Source organism: Myiozetetes cayanensis, unplaced genomic scaffold (assembly GCF_022539395.1).
Source record: "Myiozetetes cayanensis isolate MyiCay16 unplaced genomic scaffold, myiCay2020 scf24, whole genome shotgun sequence".
Lineage (NCBI taxonomy): Eukaryota > Metazoa > Chordata > Aves > Passeriformes > Tyrannidae > Myiozetetes > Myiozetetes cayanensis.
In genome coordinates this window covers 7,631,420-7,653,654 of record NW_026087456.1, presented here as the reverse complement: position 1 = coordinate 7,653,654, position 22,235 = coordinate 7,631,420, and positions in this window count along the sequence as shown.

The following is a 22,235-nucleotide window of genomic DNA, read 5'->3' as shown; positions in this document are numbered from 1 at the left end:
ATTAGTGGCCAAAGCCATAATTATAGCAAGTTAAATTATGCAGATGAGGGATCTGAACAACACTCTGTTTAAAACAGTAAAGCTTACTACCTGACTGTTGGGAAACCAACAATTTTTTTATGTTTCATTTTACTGAAACGGAATTTAATGTATTTTTTGTTATAGTACAAAGTCAGACATGCCATTAACACAGACTTGTAAAACTAAGAGAAAACCACTTCAAGTTCCAAGCCTCCAATACCATCACTTCTTACCATCAGGTGACAGCACTGTGTAATGCTCAAAATTCCCTGGTTTAGTTGGGATACAGGAACACTGAACAATTCTGTAAAGAGATGGAAGCTATAACTACCAGAAAAATATGGGGACTATTTAAAAAGCACAGCTGGAGTAGTAATGCACAGAGCCAAATGGAGAGAGACAAAGCAAGCATGAATACCTGATTAAACAAACATCCGTCTTAATCTGAAAGAATTTATACTTAGCAAAACCATGCCAGGTATGGCATACAGGAGCATCCAGGCCACCCAGTTTTCTAGGAGAAGCACCCCAACTACATTGGCACAGTATTCTGCCTGCTTTCCATACCCTGTCTGGCTCAGGAACAGCGTGGTGGTCTCTGTGGTACCTCTTCAGGATGCCATTTGTATGCTCTTCAGGTCCCTTTCCAGGTTTTCAAGCAGCTAATTCACTCCCATGCTCACAAAGACATCCCATTCACTGGTGACTCACAGACCTACAGCCAGTTCTGACACATTTCCTTATCTTCAGTTCAGGATATCAATATCTTTTCCTGCCACTTCCCCAGGGATATGTCTGTCAGCTGAGATTTCAAAGAGGGGTAGATGTCCACAGAATTGCAGTGGGAATTCAAGACCTCAGTGCTGAACATTAAAGACAGGCAACCCAAAACAGTTCTGACTCATCTTGTTCCTGAAAATTAGCAGCCACTACCCCACAAGTGCTAAGTGCACATCCAAAGGATGCACCAAGCTTGGGAAAACTATCCTTCTGTAAATACTCGTAAGCTCTAAACTATCTCAGAGTTGGCTCTGAAACAGTACTTGTTAGAATACGTGCTCTGATATACACCAAATTAAATACATTTTTCCTGTTGAAGGCAAAGGCTGAATTGCAATTCAAAAGGAAGGAAAATGATAGAAGATAAATTGACTTTTACTTTCGTATGTTTGTTTATCTGGGGGAATATTGTTTTTAAATTTGAAATCCTGCATCTTCACATAGGAATCATAATCTTCCATTTCATTTCCCCTATTTTGGCTCTAAGTCCCTTTGATTATTTACCTCCATCAGGTGCTACTGCAATATAATACACTGCACAAAATTGCTGTCTGGCTTTCTGAAAAACAGATGAGCCTGTACAGTGGGAATCTTAATTTATAGGAATGTATCAAAGAACTCTTGATACAACTGGTCTAGCTCCATTTCCATATCCACAGTCCATAATCACAGAATGATTTGGGTTGGAAGGAACTCTGAAGACAAGCCCCCCTGCCACAGCCCTAGTTTTTTAATACTAAATATTTTTTCAGTAATAATTGAAGTATTTTGTTGATGTTACTCGTGAGAACACACTACTAAAGTAATTGTTTAAGTGCCACCATATGTTAAGTTGCAGCACAGTCTTGTGCAGAGACACAGTAGAAATTTTGCTAACAATTTACCTTCAAATATATGATTTAAAACACCGTGTAACAGATATTAATATCTACTGTGGATGTTCTTCCAACCGGCGTGGTAAAGGGGATATCAATCAAGATATAACTTTTCATGGGATTAAGCCTTTGCATAAATATTAATCCTTTTACTCCATCTAGAGCTGTGAAGAACTTCACCATATAAGCCCTTTCCTATTTTACATTTTAGGAGCATAAACTGCCTATGGTGCATTTTTATAATGAAATGTGCACTGCTAATGTGATTCTTTTAATTTTTTTCTTTTTTTTTTTCTGCAGAGCACTTTAAAAATATAAGCTCCATTTTTTGAGCTACTTATTAAAATCTGCTTTGAATGAGAGCAAATGCTCAAAAGCAGAATCTGTTTTCATAGAAATAACAGCACATTTTTAGATAGGAACTAGACTTTCATCCTTTTGTGGAAAATTGAACGATCGTGCTGCACAATAATTTACATTATCTGGTATGTAGAGATTATTTTTTTACCATTATATTAGACCTCTACGTAGTTTTCTGAAGCAAATACCATTCAGAAGCAACCTCCACTTACCCTCGTGTTTGAATCAAGTAACTGCTCAGAAAATCTCCAGCATTATTGGGAACTGTATAAAAGGACCGATCTCTTTGGCACTGCCATATCAGCAAAACAGCCAATCATCCAGTAATTGCCTCTTTCCATTGAGTTTCACAACTCTGGTCAACTTCTCTAAGCTGAGGAAAGGCATCCTCACAGTACAGGTGCCAGCATTCCAAAAAGAACCTCCCATCTTCTGTCCAGTTCCTGCAGTTTCCAGTGCCTTATTTCCTGTACAGCCCTCAGCACGCCATAAGCAATCTGCAAAAGGTGCACTGGGCCAAAAATAAATGCAACTTCAGAATACATCTGATTGCTGCTCAGAACAACAACTGACAATTAGCTGATTACACAAAACCATTCATCTTAAAAACAATGTTTCTCACTGTGCTGAAACCCTATAAATATCTAAAGATTGCTTTGATGCCAACTTCCCCATCCATATCTCTTGTGTCTCATAATAACCAGTTCCTGCTTCAGAGTGACTGAAGAAATGGTAATCATAATTTTAGATAAATATACTGATTGTCATGGGGCTGTAAATCTGTTGGGAGACAAAGTTTCCTTGCTGCAGAGAACAGTAAATACCAGCTGTGTTTCCAATTACATGTATCTGCTCAGGGAAGGTGGGATTTTTCTCTCCCTTCAAGGCTACTCCTTTAGGAGAAGGAATAAAAAAGGAAGTTATGACTGTGACGCTGAGCCTACCAAGCAGGATTATACAGAATTTAAGGGCTAATACCAAAAAAAAAAAAAAAACAAAACAAAAAAACACCTTACTGCATCCCACCCTCAATTCTGGTGGGCTGACCTTGTCCAGCTGCCAGGAGCATCCCACAGCCTGCTCCTGCCTCACTCTATGTCCACAAAAAAACAGAGGGAGACAATAAGATGGAATGGCTCATGGATCAAGATAAAGTCAGGGTGAATTATCTGCCAGTCATTATCACAGGCAGAACAGACTGAAGGATAAGTTAATTTAATGGAGCACCAATTAAAGATGGATGATGATTAAAAAGAGATAAAAGCTAAAATACTTTCGCCAGCCACTACCCCTTGTTTCCAGGCCAGACACCAATCCTTCATTCCCTATTCCTTTACCTCCTCCAGAACTGATCACCTAACTAGATCCAGCATAACTATTAAATGGATCAAAGGTTTCTGTCTGGCCACAGGAGCTGTGGAAAAGTCTCGAGTCCATGTGACCATGTCTGACAGAGGATTTCACAGTAGTGTTGAACATCTGACCTGTTATTTCAGCCCCTTTCCTTCACATCTCATCCTGGAAAGGATATATAAGCTTATTAAGTTCAAATTTAGTTTCTCAAATCTGCAAGACCAAGACAATGTTGGAGTGGCAGTAAAAATAATGTACTAATTATTTTGGCACACACTTCCTAAAAGGTACCTCTGCAAAGTGGCTCGTCGTCTTGAAAACTGTCCAAAAATTCAGTAATCCCAACTATATTAAAATCAAGCTATGAAGCAGCCAATTTCTGGCAATTACTTCAAGTGCTCTGTGTCAAGACAAGGTTTGTGATAAAAACTCCAGACGAATTAGGGAGAGGAAAAATGTGATGTGACAAAAATCTCATTGCTCCCTTCCCGTCTATCTTGATATTTCTCCGAGCAAGCTCTTACCTGTCTGTGTAATTTAATTACCAGTGATGTTACAAGCTCAGGACCCAACGACTTAGTTTGCAGGTGTCAATCACTTTCAGAGAGCCCCATTCATGGCTGAAAAAGCCACAAATTGATCAATGACGTGCCCTTGCTCGTGCTGGCAATGACAGCAGCTCTTTTAGTCTTTCTGAGAACAGCAAAAAGAGGCTTTCTCAGCTTAAAGAATAAACCAGGAGCAGCGATCTGAGTCTGGGCTGAGCTTGTCTCAGCAGGTCACTTGATGCAATTCTATGAGTCTTGCCAAGGGGAGCCACAATTGCTGCCAGCACACTGCACATCACTGTCACAATGCAGGCTGGAGCTGGATGTCATTTATTTTTTTCAGTATGTAGCTATCAGGACCCTACTTCCAGAACCATCTGACACATGCGTTGTATCAGCTTTTACCTGTCCAGTTTTACAGATGCGATCTGAAAACCTTCTATGTGAATCCTCGCCACATGGCACGCTGCATTTCTCACAAGATTCCCCCAAAATGCAAATCCTGAATGATGAAGTAAAATGAAGATATAAAGTACATTGTAACACAAATTAGCCTTTTCTTAAACACATGGGCAAGGTCTAATATCATCTGAAGAATTTCCTTCTCAAAGGGAAACCTACAGAAATTCCATGTCCATTTTTCATAAAACAGTAAAAAACTTAGCTAAAATTTGAGGTGGAATTCAGAATCAAAATGTGTCCACAATGTAAAAACGGTAGGAGGAAACCACTGAGAAGACTCAGCTCTCTCTCTTATAGAAAAGGTGGGAATTTATCTTCAGATTTTTAGTTTATCAGAGGATGCACCAGGCTTGTTTCACTGGCAGACCACAGTTCAAAAGTCATCTCTGCTATATTATTTACTCCCTCTTTTTGCACTTAAAAATCCTTATTAAAGAGCAAGACCTCATAAATTCTGTTACAGGAAAATATAATTCCTTGTGTGGAGGTGAAAGGGCACTACATTTTTAGCTTTTAATCTCCAAAGAAACGTAGATCTCTGCATGTAATTTTTCCAGTCTTCGAAAAAACCACAAAAATCTACAGCTGTGGGGATTTCAAGGCTCAGAAGGCCCAGCATGTAAGAAAATTTACCTCCCTGAATAGCTGGACAACAAAAATTAATTTCTCCTGCTCTTCCCATCTTCAGGGTTTTGTAAGTAATTGTCTTTTACAATGGATTATTTTGTGTTCTAAAAAAACATGGGTTAGACTCCAGAACAGCTCTTTTAGTGTTGATCAACTGACAGGTTAAGAGGCAAACAAAATTTTCCCCCAATTTTTGTCCTGTCAGGAGAGACATCTATTATAGCTACAAAGGTAGATATTAAAAAGACACTGTTAATTAGGTAAAAAAATTATCCATGTAAGTCACTTTATGATTAATTATGGCACCTGAAGTATTTAAGCATGTAATACATGTTACTATCTTTTAAGAAACAAAAATACCTGTAAAAATACTTTAAATAATAGTCCAGGATATTTCATGTTCAGCAATTAAATGAAAAAGCAATAAAATTATCCCTCATATTTTTTCCTCAGGTGAAAAAAACAACTAATGAGATGACTATGAAAAATAAGATTTCAGTTTCTACCAGAAATTCTGATACTTAAATATTGCAGCATTTTTCATAAATGCAGCTTCCATGCAGCTAGGCTTCCTCTTCCATTTAAAGAAGAAATAAAAGCATGAAATAAAAATTGGTAAATTTTAATTAAAAAAACCTAAGGAAACAAAATCAGCTTAAACTGGGAGAAGTAAGAGAACACAGAGCAAACTAATTTTGGAGGAAAACAATAAAATCGTCAATTTAAGTCCATAATTGTAAACTACTGAGAAAAAAAAAACTGCATAGTGTCTTCTTATGACAACAGTTTAGAGTTAATACAGTTAATACTTAATAACTGTATCAGTGTGACCGCAACTGTACACATGGGTATCACTCCCTAAAATATAGAACTACACAACAGCTCTGTAATTAAAGTTGCTTGAATAACCAAACCCACACCGACTGCAGTGCTGAAGGTCAGAAATTGTAGCTATGATTGAAACTGGGATTAGCAACGCCTGGGACTCACACTCTAACTAGAAGAGAGATTAGGACTTCCAGGAATAGATGCTAATAAATCTAAACCTTTACAGAAGTGGTACAGCACTGACTTTTGGCTTTGTCAGTGAAAAATAAAAGTGTCTCCATTTTTTTTTTTTTCCCAAAGCAAAAGATTCTATTTATTGATATGAGGCATCAGCATAATATCAGCACAAGGAGAACTTGAAGTTCTCCGGTCAAATGGTTGTAGAGGAGTCAGTAAATCACTGGACATTTGTCCAAGATGAACATGGATTTATACTCTCCTTCTACTGCTTCACTGACAGGCTTGAAGTACCTTCAAATTAACACTATTTACTCTTTCTTTTTGGGGTTTTTCCCAGTTTCCTCAAACACTGCACTATTTTATAGCTGTAAGCTTCCACACAGTACAAAGAACAAATATGTGAATGGAAATACTAAGTAAATTTTTATACAAAAGCAAGTGGATACATGCAGGAAATAAATTCTAGAGATAATTACTTGTCACTGAATAGAAATATTTTAAAATTGCATACATAGTGGAAAACCCAGAAGTCTACAGTCTGAAAAAGAGGATAGTTTATGCAAGCAAAAACACAAACACTAAACAAAAACAAGTTCCGTTTGTCCAAACATTTCCTACTCTGCAATTTTGGAGTCAAGTGAAACGATATGAGCAGTTTAAACTGCATTCAACTCCTTCAGCTACTGAAAATCTTTTGGATTCAAGAATGCAAATATTAGCAAAAAAGGCAACAGTTCATATTGTTAACATAAGATTTTAGAGAGCCAACAGCTGCAGTTTTAGTGCCATGACAGTTAAATTACACACTTTATATTAATGAACTGAAATTGTATCTAAAAAAAGTTTTCCACATCTTTTTTTCGTATTTTTTAGATGATTATGATCCAAAACATGTTTCTATACTGGGTACAAGTGTATTCTGCCATTCTTCTTTTCCCATGAGCAAGCTCCTAGTACTGAAGGGAAAACCCAAGTGGATTTTTCATAAAGTGAATATACTCTTCCTGACAGGCAAGGTGTCTGATCACACAGAGTTCACTGCAGGATAATCATCTAATATAAATTATTGATTCATTTGCTTGATACTTTACTTCTAGAAAATCTTTTAGCGCTTTGTGCGTTAGTGAAAGATTCCTGGTTGACAGGCCTGAAGAACTAAATTTAGGAGTGCAAGTGTATGAATGTGGTTTTATCACATTGAGAGACACCACTGAAAAAAAATTAATTCTTGGCTTCTTAACAATGCTGTCAACAGAGAGGCTAATTAGTACTAATTACAGCAGCAGCTTTACAGCACACATTCATAAAGACACTGTTCTGACCTTGCTGGTATTTATCAGGATTGTCCATGTAGCAGCAACTAAATGCTACTAACAAGGTCTCAGCTTTTCCATGTTATCTGGACACAGTAAAAGGAGACCTTTTTCCCAGAGTTAATCATATATATATATATATATATATAGACTAGACATAAGCTGCAAAAGCATGTTTGAGGAAGACTGAGGAAAAGGAAAATACAAGTGGACAGAGCCAATGAATCTGATCAAAGGACAATTTCTTGTATTAAGATTGAGAACCAAATCTTTCTGATTATGAATATTAAAGCAGGAAATATTGAAGTCTCTCTTGCCTGTCATTTTTCCAAGCATCACTGTTAAATCTGCTTACTTTTCTAACTAAGAAGACAGCACTTCTCAAGGCTGAGAAGCACCAGGTTGCAATCACCTGAGCTTGCTAGCCTGGCTGCTGTTTTACACACTTAGCCAGGAACACCTCTGCCAGACTGCACTGCATTTTGTCACTGAAACAGCCTGCAAACACAGTTGAATTTATTTCTTCCCCTTCTTTCACCATGCCTCTCCCAAAAGATTGGGCACCTATGACTATACACAGCTTCCAAAGAGGCCACATGAGAAATTCTATCCTTGGAGAGGAAACAGGTTTCTGTACAACAGAAGAGAGTAATGCTAAGTGAATGATTCCCAAAATGGGATTAGAGGGTGACTTTTGGTGATCTGCAAAGAGATGATTTGTTGCACACTACTGAGTCTCATTCCAAGGCAGCTCTTGTCATTTTACTGATGTTCCTGCTCATGCAAGAACTGAGATTTCAGCATATTATGACTTGATGCTCAGCTGAAGCAGCTTAGTTCATGGCATTGTCAGGATACAAATCCCTCCTCTCCCACACACTGAAAATGAGGCACCAAAGCAAGGGATTTGTGACATGCACTCAAAACTGACGGGCCTCAGTCCTGTGACAAGAAAAACTGAAGGGCCAGGAACAACTGAATTACTGTCACTCTTGGGAATTGAGGCATCCTAGTGATCCAGAATGTGACTCTGGATTACATCTGTTCTGTGACCATTAGAGATTGATGGCTCACAGCCACTGTAGGCAAGAAAATAGAGTCTAAAAGTGAAGAGAAGAAGTAAGCAAAGCATTAAGCCACTGTGTGCACTTAAACAAAAAAGCTATCAAAAGCATAAAAAAGGGGAACTAGCTACTTGATTTCTGTTTTTTTTAATTAAGTATCTGAAAGAAAGGTGACTGTGCTCTCTGTTGAGGGAAAAGAAAGGCAAGAAGTTCATACTTTTGAAATGGACAACACACAAATGTAGTGCCTGCTAAAGGACTGTAAACCTCACATGTTCCCATTTCATTTTTGAACCCCATGTCATGTACTACTTTGCAGTTCATGTATTTGCAGTTTCCAAGGATCTTTACAGTTCCTCACTGCAACCTGTACATATTAACACTAACCTCAGACAAAGATCTATAATCTGCTTAATTCCACTTTGGAATTTGGTAACTGATCTATAGCATAATCCACTCACTTGTTTATACTGTTTACATTACTTGCAAGGCTTCCATTAGAGTTGTTTTTTTGTAATCAAGCAGGTAAGAGCAACCACTGATGAGGTAAGTACTGTCAGACTTGTCAGAGAGCTCCTGTGAATAGTATTTAACACTTTGACACTAACGTGCTTCAGTTTGAATGATACTGTGTGGAGTTTCCATCTGAATACCAATAATGCCAAAACTACATGGCATAATCAAACCTGCAACAGAGGGTAACAAAACAAGTTGCAAGGAGGAGAGGTGCACAGATCTATTCCCAAAGCAATGTGGGCTTTTACCTTTCAAGAATGCCTCTCAATAATAAATTTATCAGAGCAAAGCACAAATGTTAGTATTAGGAACCAGAGCACTGTTTTATCCCCCCTGCCATTTTTAAAGTAAGCTGATTGCCAGGCCAAGAGCAGCCACCTGGTAACATGTTCATCTTTTCATTCTCTGTGACCCTGGTAGAGAAGCTGAGTCCTCAGTGAGAACCTGTGGTCTCTTCTGACTTGACTCCAGCCAAAACTTCATTATCCCAAAATTATTCCTATCACAGTCCTGGCATCACTCAAGTAGTATATCAAAGAATTAATGAAACTGCTCCTGAAAATTTACTGTGAATCCTTAAGTGTTTTGATGCATGTTCAGCCTTTAGATTAAATAATTGATCATCATTAATTTAGATTATCAGACTGAGAAACACACAACATACTAAAAACCTACTCTTTTTCTTTCCTACTCCCAAATAGATTCGAATCCCAAATCAATAGATTTGTCGATCTATGTTAGCAAAACAACACACCAGCACTGCCCCTAACAAAAATATTTGCTCAAGTAATAGACATAGACTAATCAACCTATTTAATAGTTTAGAAAATTAGTAGTGGAATATTTTAACGTGTGAAGTCCTAAGGACAGTTTTCATTTCTTAATGATTCATGGAAATAGAACTGTCAATGCAAAAATGAAAATAGCTCAATCCACTAGATAAAAACAACAAGATATACCCATCTCATTCATTGACTAGATTTTTCTGGAGTTTTAAAGTTCCAGGCAACTGTCATTTAAAGTAACGATGAGATACCATCATTTATTCCCCTGCAATGAACTGAAACTGAGTCTCTTCAGATCAGTGAGAAGACTTCCCGTAACTCTGGAATACATTAACAAGCTACCTTCCTTTCCTCCCAAGCAATCATCTACTGAACTCAGCATTCCTAATCAATCCCTTCTGCTTTCATCTAAGTGCCACCTCTGAAAATACCAATTTCTCCTTTCAGGGAAAGCAGACAGTGCTTACTAGTTTATGTAAATGAAAAGATGGAAGTTTATCTGTAAGGGAAAAGAGGGAACATTTGCCCAAATACACACTCCATTTTTATGGGCAATATTCAAAGATTAATAACAGTATATTATTGAATCTGGGTCATTTTCATAGACTTGTCTTGTAACATTCTTTGGACTTGACATCACAAAAATGAAGAGCTCACAGTAAACCCATTCAAGGAAGTACAATCAGGATGTGGTTGCATAATCCATGTAGTATTGGATCACACAGCAGTACAAACACAATCAAAATCAGATGTGAAAAGAGGATTAAATTTCCCTGAAAACTGCCAGAACAGATGACATGGAGTTTATGCCAACTTTATGGCACTTCTATGACAGCTGTGGGAGGACAGATGATTCATGGTCCAGAATAAAATAAGGAAGGGTTGGATAGATGCTACATCAATGAACATAAACTCTGCATGCACAAACTTAGTGCACCAAAACCAGTGCAGCATTTTGGATCCCACTGCAGTGGGAGTTTATATTGAAATAACATACTTCGTATGTGTTTGTTATCTGATTCTGAGCCCCAATGCCAGGTTTACTGTAGGATTTGCTCACAGGTCACATGCAGAGATATCTTACCAGACTGAATGCAGAAATATCCCGGCCTATTTCCTTTCAGTCAGCACCAGTGGTTTCCTTGTCAGCAGGCAGGAGGAATTTAGCATACAGGTTTATTCATCACAGCCTCACACAACAAATCCGCTGGGAAGGGACCTCTGAAAGGCATTTATTCTGATCCCAACAGTAAGTAATTCCACCTAGATGAAAATGCTCAGGGCATGTATGGTCTGGTTCTGTTTTCCTAGGATTAAGGTTCTCTGGGTATCCTGCCACTGTCTGCCTACCCTCAGATGAGAGGAATTCTGCCTTAGCCTCTCCTGTGTCACAACTTTCAGAATTTTCTGCTTCCAGTTGGGTTTCAATTAGTCAGTAATTTTAACTCAATTCAGGCACATAAAGGGACAGAAACTGACTGCTGGTGTGATCTCAATTCCAATTTCTACAGGAAACCAAGTAAAAAAAGTGGATTTATGGAAAAAAAGCAAACAATCCCTTTCTTCTCCCTGAGAAAAACCCCAAACACTCAATATTATTAGAACTAGTGGTATGGAAATATATCAAAGAAACTGCAGAAGTATTTCCACGAGGAGCCAATTTTGTGTCTACTACAGAAGCAAGATGCACAACCATCTGGCTCTGAAAAATATTATGCCTCTCTATAGGCAGCTATGAACAAACCAAGGCATTAAGCAGTGAATATCACTCATTATCAGCTTAAAACTAAACAGGAAAAACATCAGGAGAAGCAAGGTAACTCCTCCAACCAAGAGAATTAAAAACAATAACTCAGATTACCTAGAAAAATCAGAGGCAATTTTAAATCATAAGAAAACAACATTGAAAAAAGATGTGTACTCCACAGTACATTTTTGATTAGTGCTGTACTTTTTCATTACCTGATTACTAACTGCACAGTTAATGCTTGGAAAAAATACAGAATCAGATCTTCAGTTTCTCTAAGCGATCCTAAATCCACGAGTGTGTAACACAGTTTTGAACTGTGCCTTAGGAGATACATAACAGGTTAAAGGTATGACTGAGGGGCTCAACATGACAACTTGAATCAAACTCATTGCCTTCAATAACTTCCTTGTTTCCCGAAGAATGAGACATTTATGATTATCCATTCAGACTGAGACTCCAAAAGGAGAATTAGCTCTACAATACAAACTCTTTGTGATCCAGGCAACTGCTGTCAGCATTTTCTGTTCTTCAAAGCAAAAGTGTCTTCCCTTGGATGCTTTTCCACAAAGCTAGGATAGTTAACATCTCCAGGATTCTTTGGTAAGCCTGGCTTACCAGTCTCTCTGAAAACTGAGAATTTTTTTAAAGATCTAACACATTCCCCCTACCACCCCCCAAACCCCTAAAAAAAAAACAAAAAAACAAACAAAAAAACCCAACAAAAAGCCCAACAAAACTGGTTGCATCTGATTCTACAGTTCTTATGACAAAGTGGCAGGATTTCAGGCTACTTGCAAAGTGAAAATTGTCCAGTCGGATTTTGTTCAGGTGACTGCAGTCAACCGACTGACTGAGTTCCTATCAGGATACTGGGAGGTGATAATTTTACATGCTAGATGGCTTTGAAGTCTGAAGATACATTCAATGCTTTTTTTTTTTATTATTATTATTATTATTAGCTTCAAAAGGTGAGTGGAAAACATAATTTTTTTATGTAGCCATACTGCAATTAGTCTTATTGTGGTTTCTGTTAATCACCTCAAAAATTACTGTAGCACTTAGTGGAACAGATTTTGATGTAAGCAGCACAAAGGTAAAAATTAATTTGGACAGAAGTCTGTGCAAATGTAGGGAAGATCTGTAAACTGAGTCCATCTGATAATGTACTGCTCTAATATAGTATTTCTAACTCTTTAGATTTGGTTCTTAGGCTGCAGCTGAGGACAGATTTACATTTTACAAACAGTTACAATTCCCTATGTTACCTCTCCAGCAGTTTTTTGCTGGTAACAAAAAGTGAGGTGCAGAATGTTACTTCATATGACAGTTCTTCAGCTGAAGCAACACAGTTTAGCTTGAAAAATCTGAATAAAAGGTTTAAGCTAATCTGGTCATCCAAACCAGAAAAAGGGCAGGATAACACAACCCATTTCAGTGACAACTACATCAGAAGTCCCTCTGGCACAGCTGCAGCAGTTAAAAACAGTAGCAACAGGGAAGTAGCATCAACTTTGCTCACATTTACAATAGCATTTACACAAAAATAGCAGTCATATCACCTAGAAAATTATAGATTGAACAGTATGTTTGGAAAACGTTATGAACTACATTCAAACAACAAACAGTAGTAGTTATTGTTGCGAAAGACTCAGTAAACCTTGGGCCATGTGTTTAATGTACTCAAAAAGGTGACATATCTGAGTATGAAGAGGAGCAGGTGACTGTAAATAAGTAGGATTTAAAAAAAATCACAAGCATCTTCCTTACCTTACCATATTTTATCAAGAGCTGGATGTTGGGGCCTCCACAAGCAAATTATTTATCTCTTCCCACCTCTATTGACCTGAATTCCTGGCACACAACAATGATGCATACAAACCAGCACCCAAGTTGATAGACATCTCTTTTAATCATATATCTTGGAGTTAATCTATTCAATTTTCATACTTTTCATGTCCTGTTCTTAGCAAATAATCTGTACAGGCTCTAAGGTGTGATCTGAAAGCCGCAATATTCCATTTTCTAGAAAGACTTGTGAGGGGAAAAAAACACCCACAAAAACAATACAACTTAGTTAAGTTGTTCTGAATGGTCCATAAGAGCAATATTTAACCATTAAGACATCCTGGTACAAGTTCAAAGGTGCAGTTACTCAGGAATTACGTGCCTTCAAATAATATTTCAATATTTTTATACAGGGGGAGTGTTCTCCAACAGTGTTATGGAAGTTAAAATACAACAGGACATGGTTTTGATTGATCTTCCATCAATTCACTGTGGGTGTCTAAGTCTGCTTTGAAAGAGTCACTGGCACTACCTCAAAAAGCACCAGATGTACCATTTGCATAAGTAGGGTTTTACATGTGAGCTTCTTCCTCTTCTTTTTCTATGACTACAGATTTATGGTAGTAATGGGGTTTGTTCACAGATGGACAAAAAAACTGCTGACAATCTTCTGGATGTCAGAGAGGAGCTCACCAAGTGTCAGAGATCATATCCAGCTCTGTTGGACACGGCACAGGATGGCTGAGGTTGGAAGGCACTTCCAGAGGTCGTATGGCCTGTCACACCCTTCTGATGTCAGCACCACAGGTAACATGGTCTGACAGCACAAATTATCCTACAGCTGCCCCAGACACACCTCTGGTTTAACAGACTCTGAGAAAATCAACTGCTGATTATCTAAGAGAAAACAAGTAAAAAAAACCCTGCACGTCTCCCAGAAAATTTCCCTGGCAATGCTTTAGTGAAGATGCTGTAATTATCCTAACCCTAGTTTATCCCACAGGAGTGGATACAGGTGTTCACACTGCAGAGAGGAACAAAATGTGTTTTGGAAATGCAAGCACTAGAACCAACCTCTTCACACAGCGGATAACAAGCCATGGCTTTCATCCACACACAAGAGAAGTCACAAGTTGCGAGTGCAATTAGCAGAGAATATTCTCCCCAGCAACCGTTAAAAAAAGTTCACAGAGAATTACTGCCAAACATGCATCATATTTCAAGTACTAAGTCACTAATCTGATGGTGTTGATTCGGTAATTTTTAATTATAATAAACTGTGTTCAAGAACATCCTCGGTTAAATTTTCAACATTTCCTTCAATCCCCAAAAGAATAAAATAATCAAAGACAGCTTCCCAAAGAGAAACAGATTTTCCTTTTCAATTTAATTTCACAAAGATGCCTAACTTTGGAGTTTCTTTAACAGACAAAAATGTTTTTATAGTTTCAAAACAAGTTCAGGAATAAAAGCATGAAGCTGTCATTAATGCAGTAATAGAGGACTCCACAAAAAAGTAACCAGGAATAGATAAATCCAAACTAATATTTCAATTGTGTATCTCAGAAAACTAATCAGTAATTGTTAATAAAACCAAGAAGTAGCTTGTAGGGAGTTAATTTACTTATAAAATTGAGTCTCTAAAAAAAAAAAGAAACAAGTTCTGTACTCTGAATGCCTTTTTTTTTTTCTTCTTTTTTTCCAAGGAATTCATAGTGATGGAAAGCCCATCCCATAACTTTATGGTGAATAGCTGAGAAATGCTGCAATTACAGGAGAATTTGCTTTGTATCAGGCTCATTAAAAACATAAGGATGAAAATTACTTTTCAGTTGGTAGTAATTGCATTTTGTTGACATCTGATTAGTCATGCTGGCCTTAAAGACTGGCAAGGCCATTAATAAGGTGGGAATTAATGAATTAGGTAATTTAGAATATTTTTGAGTAAATAAATCTTTAGAGTAATTACCCTCTGCAATGCCATTTTAAGACAACAAACATGGCGTATTTGTACTAAAAAAGCATTTTTAATAATGTAAATATATCAATATTTTTTAAATAAAGGAAACACAAGTAAATCATAAGAAGGTCAACTAGACTATATACTGTTTAAGGAAAAAAACTGACATATGATTACTGTATTAGCTAAATCATATATTTCCAAGAATAGCTCTACAATGTCATGGTCACTGAATCTTACTTATTTCTACAGTATCAGCTTAAAAATTAAAAAAGGTGATAAAGGATTATTTTGAGACTTAATAACTACATGTTGTAGTTACCACTGAATGAGAAGACATCCTTGTTTCAATGGCTACTCAGACCAGTAGGATTTTTATCTTTCAAAGCAATATTTTCATGGATGCAGTAGACTTCCATAAACAATGCCTTACCATTTTTCCAGTTGAACAGCAATGAAATCATAAGTTCATTAAAATGACAATAAGACATCAGTAATTCCTTTATTGGTGATCAGAATAAGTAATTATAGAGTTAATACTACTTCAAAGTCATCTAAATCAATGCAAAATTCAGAGCAAGAAATGAAACACTTTAAATACCTACCTGTGAGGATTAAATTAATCACATAGAACAAAATTATCAGATGATTTCTGCCACTAGCTCATGACTAATGACTTCAAACAAGCTGTCTGTTTTCAAGGAAGGTTTTGTGGGAGCCCAGTTTCTGCAGTTGCACAAAGACTCTGGTTTCTCATGGAGCTCTTCATAAACAGGTTCCTGCTTACATACATCCAGCAGCAGAGTACATAAATATTTTTGCCTTACCTCAACTCATGAAATGCAAAAAAAAAAAAAAAAAAATCCTCCCATCCCCTTTGATTTTGATTTGATAGATCATAATTTCCTTTGCTGTGTCAAATTGCAACAGTCACTGTGAGTCATCACCAAAGTCCGTGTGATGACTCTTGATAAAGTTAAAACAAGAGCATTTTCTTCCTCTGAGTGGTCTCCATGTAGTGAAAAGGACTCCAATGATCAGCTGTTAGAAAATAGTTATGGGGAAGGAGCTTTTGTGTTCTGATCTCATTCACCTCTTTGGCATTTGTCAAAGTTTTGCTTATTAATAAGGTCAGAATTTCATTCCAAAAATAACCAGGGAATTTGTGCCTTGGGCTTTGGCAGGTCAAGATTCCACATGTTGAATTTTAAAGGAAAAGGCTCAAATAATGTTGATCAGAAAAAACATGAATGAGAAAGAGTGCTGAAAACAAGCTTTGCAAAATGTGCAACTTCCCATGGGAGTTTCCTGAGAAAATGATTAATATTTCTCAACTCACATGGAAAAACACTGTTCAAAATCACTTTTCCCTTGCTCAAGCCAAAAAATGTGAACTGAAATCAAAGCATATTAGCAACAATAAAATATTAATGCTCTGGATTTCTTATGCAAACTTTTCCAGTACTGCATTATTAATGACATCTAATTGTAGTGGAGATAGCTGCAGGACATGCTACTTTTACTACAGACTTTATACTTTTAACTATAAAATACTTACTTGGAGAAACCCACCACTGTCCTGATAGGATTTCATCATGTCTTCTAACATTCAGGTGTTCACCTTGACTGAAAATTCATCACCAGAACCAGTAACTCATTAAAATACCAGCAAGCGTTAAACTGTTTGCACAAATTTATTTTGTGATACAAAGAATATTTTAAATTAATCTTGCACAGACTGCACTCAAAGGGTACTACACCCAGTCTCAGTATTTTACAGTAGCAAGAAATACCTCTATTACTACTACCAATATTTAGGCACACATCTTTGATTTAGGGTAAGGTCTAGGTGGGCAGCATTAAACTGCTTTAAGTTGCTGAAGTAGATCCTGAAAGCCAAAGGCCACCAAAATGTAACAGTATTGTTTAAACGTCACATTCCTCCTACAAGAGCTCTGTTTCAAAAGGGACTGGAAGATCACACAGGAGCTCATTTACCTGCTCTGTGACATCTGGGGACTGTCAGCTTCTTTCAGAGGCAGCAACGTGAAGAACACCTAAAAAGCAATATGATATTTATATTGGGGAAAAGCTGTTTTATTCAGGAATGGGGTCAGTTAGATACAACTGAGACAGTTTTCAAATCAGAACAAAAATTTACTCTCAGTATAGTTGTCATGAGAGCCTCAGAACATTTTTGCAGTCCATTCTTATTGCATTTTTTATAGTCTCCCTTGAACTTTTTTTGTGATATGTTAGCATGTGCCATGGTCCCCTCTTTACTTATAGGTCTGGTTTTCTCTTATGATTAATGTTATAAATGTTATTATGTTATAAATATATACAATGCTATAATGTATATAAAAATATACAATGTTATAATGTTATAAATTTATTGACAGTTGACATTAAGCTAGATAGGTTGAAAACTAGGAAATCCGAACAAAAATAAACTAAGAACTTAAGAATACTGCAAAGTGTCATTGTGACTGATCAAAAACTGTTTCCATCACTTAAATACAAAGAAAAAACATTCAAAACTTCTACCTTATTAGTGGTTTTAGACACACACATAGGTACAGCACGTTTTTTCTCACCTGGTTTGAAAAAAAAAATCAAGAGAAAAGGATAATCTTGGAAAAATTCATACCCATGTGTAAGCACTGATGTTGTATTGAGGCCCATTGCTCCCTACAAACTACAGTTATCACCTGAGGTTCATAATATACAACTGAAATGTGTATTATATTTGATAGTGTGTGTACAAGCCACCAGACAGTTACAGACCCCTCAGTAAATGTACCTCCTTTCTGCAACCTTGCCATGAAAGGTTTGGCTGACTCATCACCAAACAAGCTCAATCACTTGAGACATCTGTGACTGGGATGAACAACACCTGGGGGAAAATAATGGCAAAAACACCCCTGCAAAACCAGGGAAATGAAGAAAGTACCATATTGTAATGAGTCTTTTTCATTGCAGATCACTCAGTTTTTACTGGCACTTTACCATCTCAGATGTGAGGAATAACCAGAAACAGTTGCAGATGAATGTTCAATTTCAGCAGGAACACAAACTTGTTCAACAGAATTTGACTTGTTTCATTGCACAGATTAATAATGGCTCTTCTCTGCAATGTATACACAGGATTTTTATTAAGAAAGTACCTCTTTATTTCACATTGTTCTATCAAAAATGATAAATTCACTGAAACTATTCTTAACCTAGTGGCTTCATGACACTTCAGCTTCATCTACTGCAGGTTGCCTATCTCTTTCCTGTGTTACAGCCCTCATTGTGGTGCATTTAGTTATCAAACAAAGACTTACTTCTCCTTAATTCCAAATCTGAGCCAATTACATTCTTTGGCTGCTGTAAATGGGTAGAACCATATAATCTGTTGTTACATCAACCTCTGTTTTCCTTATTCCTCCAGTAGATTTGCTGTCCCCTGTGGTAAATATACAATAAAAAACCTGCTTCTAAGTTAACTACTAAATTATATACTATAGCTCCTGTCATTCAAAGCATATAATACACTGAGCACTGTAATAACTATCTCTACTAAATAACATGGAACTACATGCAAGCAATAACAAGTGAAGCAAAAATTACTGGGTCCAAGCTAGAACTGTTTGTTGTACCTCCATTATTCAATGCATTGTTCATTCTTAATAGGAAATTCCAAAAGAAAAAAACTTCTACATATTACACTTATAATTAGCTGCTACATATTCTCATTAAATAAAAATAAAAAGCAGCCAAATTAATTAGAAGAGAAATCATACATAGTTTGTCTTATTAAACTCTAGCACATCTGAGCCCATTGTACACATATATCCTAGGTTCAATAATGAGTGGCAGTATTAAAAGAGGACAAATAGCACAAAAATAAATAATAAAAAAAAAGTGGCATTTTTTTAATGGGAAAATTAGTGCCAGTCAGATTGAAGCAAACAATGCAAGAACAATACAGTCCTTGAAGTGTATTTCTAATTTGCCTATTATTCCTAAAAGAAACTATACATTTTAGACCCTGAGTTCAAAATAGGACTAAGACCATGCCAAATTTTATCCCAACCTTCTTTTAAAGCATGAAAAATCTTTATTATTTAGGCATTCTAGAATTATTAGCTTTGTGGAAGAAAAATACCCAAGAGCAGTAAGCAATTATGCAGATGCATTTGTACTGTGGAAGCTAAAGGTTTATTATGCTTTCAGATTAATAAAATAATGCCCCTGTATAGAGCCAGCCAATTCCTTTAAAAGTTTGCATTTCACATTTAATCTAGTCCTATAATTTAATTGTGATAGTCTTAGGCATTATACCAGGGTTGAAAAAGTGTGTAATTATCTGAAAGCAAGATTTTTATGCATGAGATAATTACAGTGAGACTGACTAGCCCCACAACATCGACAAGAAGAGATGAACCAATTAATATTTTTTATTGTTTTTATTTTATGCAACTCTTTCATATTCTTGGGTAAATATAAAAGATAGTACAGACTATCATATTTATATGAATTTAGACATTGAATACTTGCCATCTATGAGGAGAGCACACTTTGAGTTTGAGGAAAGTCTGTGAATGTTATTTTAGTTCTTCAAAAAGGAGCAAAGCAAAAGTCTCTGAAGGAAAAAAGGTTTGAGTCATAAAATTTTTTAAGAACTGAAAACTCAGCATAGTTAAGTTTACATATCCCAAGATTATAGGCATGTTATTAGTGAACCATGAATGCAATTTTTCTATTATTTGACCTTAAAAACCTTATTCCTTTTGTTCTTCCACTCATGAAACACTAGAACAAAAACATTCACTGAGAGTAGACAGGACATAACTTCTGTGTGGAGGAGTGGAAGCAACCTCAAGGCAAGGACACAACTCAGTATTACTGCTGCTTATTCCTTGCAGGTGGTCAGTCAAAGCCCATGGTTTTAATACCTACCAAAAATAAACAAAGTGGTCTTGTATCTTCACCTTCTCAAACTGTGAGGGAGAAAGTTTAAGTGATGTACATGATCTAGCTTTTACCTCACAGTTCCTTTCTTTCCTCTCTCATTTTTCCCCAGACATGGTCTCTGTTGGCTTAACTTTACCCATCTCTGGCATCTACACAGACCAGCTTTTACTTGGAATTTGTGGGGACAGTTTACTCAGGCATGAACACTTCTGTGTGCACACAGCTACAGGATCTGTACTCGTTTTCTCTGTCTAACACCCTGACCTAAGCTGGACAGCAAAGACATTCCCCATTGTAGTTGCATGAAGAAAATTTAAGTCTCTTCTTCCTTTTCCTCCCTACCTTGCTCAGCCAAAGCAGCAAAGCTGGTCTGCAGAAAGATGGCTGCAGTGGGGAAAAGGTAATAAAAACAGCACAGCTCAGATAAGGTAATAAAATAACAAGAATAATCTTAATAAATATTTGCTGTGAAAGAAAAGAAATTATATTATTTTTTTTTCTGCTTTTCAGTCGTGGGCAAGAGAATATAGGTCCTGTCAGGCATCCATCAGCTAGGAGAAGAAAAATACAATGAGCTGATTCAGTTTCTGTCATGTAATTTATTATCTTGGCAAACAGATTATTTTCTTTTGTGTTTGCTCAATATAGATCATATCCACCAAAGAAAGTTTCTTTCAAATATCAATGTGAAAAAGCTTATCTGCTGGTTGATAAGTATGAAATAAACACTACCCTAATGTTCAGCTTCTTCTGTCTTCTCTCCTTTAACTTAAGAGAACAAAAGCAAATAGAAATTCACACTTATTTGATGTTGCCAAAACAAACTCCAGGATGCAGCATCAAGTCTGTTGTGTGCACAAACATTACCACTCTTGTGTCTGAAAAATTGCTAAACAGACAAAATATGCATTCTTTTCAATTTGGAACTTTAATGAATATCAATACAGAACAGTATTGTAAACATGAAAGATTATATCCTCCTCCTGGTCTACTTCAGACTTAAAAACCAGTCATCACAAATCAGGATGATGTAATGTAGTTCTGCCGAAACACATTAAACTTAGAAAATGAGTTCATTTCCATTACTGACTTTTCTCTATCAAATCTACTAAAGAGGTTTGCTTAAATGCACCTGAATAATTTTAAAAAGATTTAGAGTGACTCATAAATGGGTAAATAAAATATCCAGTATTCATTAATAAGATATAGATTTAGAAAGACTAACAAGTCTTACAAAGGCATATTTTCTTTCCGAGGTGCACGATCACGAGGCAGATCTTACCAAGCACAACATGTTGGCTGCATTCAATCACACAACCACTACAAGGAAATCTACCCTTCTCCCTGAGGGTTTCATACTCATACTCTGTAATTAAATGCCTCGTTTGGACACCAAAATCTGGCTCATTTATACGGAGAATAAACAATTAAGTAACTGCTGAATGAGCTGCAAACAAGTCTTTAATATGGTGGCCTTGCTGTGATTCCTGCCCTTATCCATGCTTGTGCTCTGACATTTCCAGCAAGCTCCAAGTAGCTCATAAGCAAGCTTATAGGAATTATTTAAGTGTTTACAAGCTGCAAGTACGCAAAAATTAAAATATCTTGATTGTCTACCCATATCTCTAGATTTACACCTATGTATAAGTTACATTTACCTATTGGTCACAGAAATGCTCCTTGACACACAAGTAACATTGTAACAGTAATAGCAGTAACAATACCCAACAACAGCAACATTTTTATTTATTACCTTTTATTATCTATAGAACTGAGCAATTAAAAAAAAAACACAGTACTCTCCTTCTCAGTGGAAATTGGTATGCACTGGAGAAGTTTTACAGTAGCACTGGGAATTTACTGCTGTTATACACACAAAATCACAACATGAATAAAGCAAGGAAACAAACACAGGACGCACTTTTACCAAAGCACAAGGGTCAAACCTCAGCTATTCTGAATTTTATGAGACAAACTTACTATTCTGGGTGCTTTGCTGAAAACTGCAGGCCAGCAAAGGTTGGAAAAGGTGGGTTGAACATGCACACAGCAGGATTCTCCTTAAA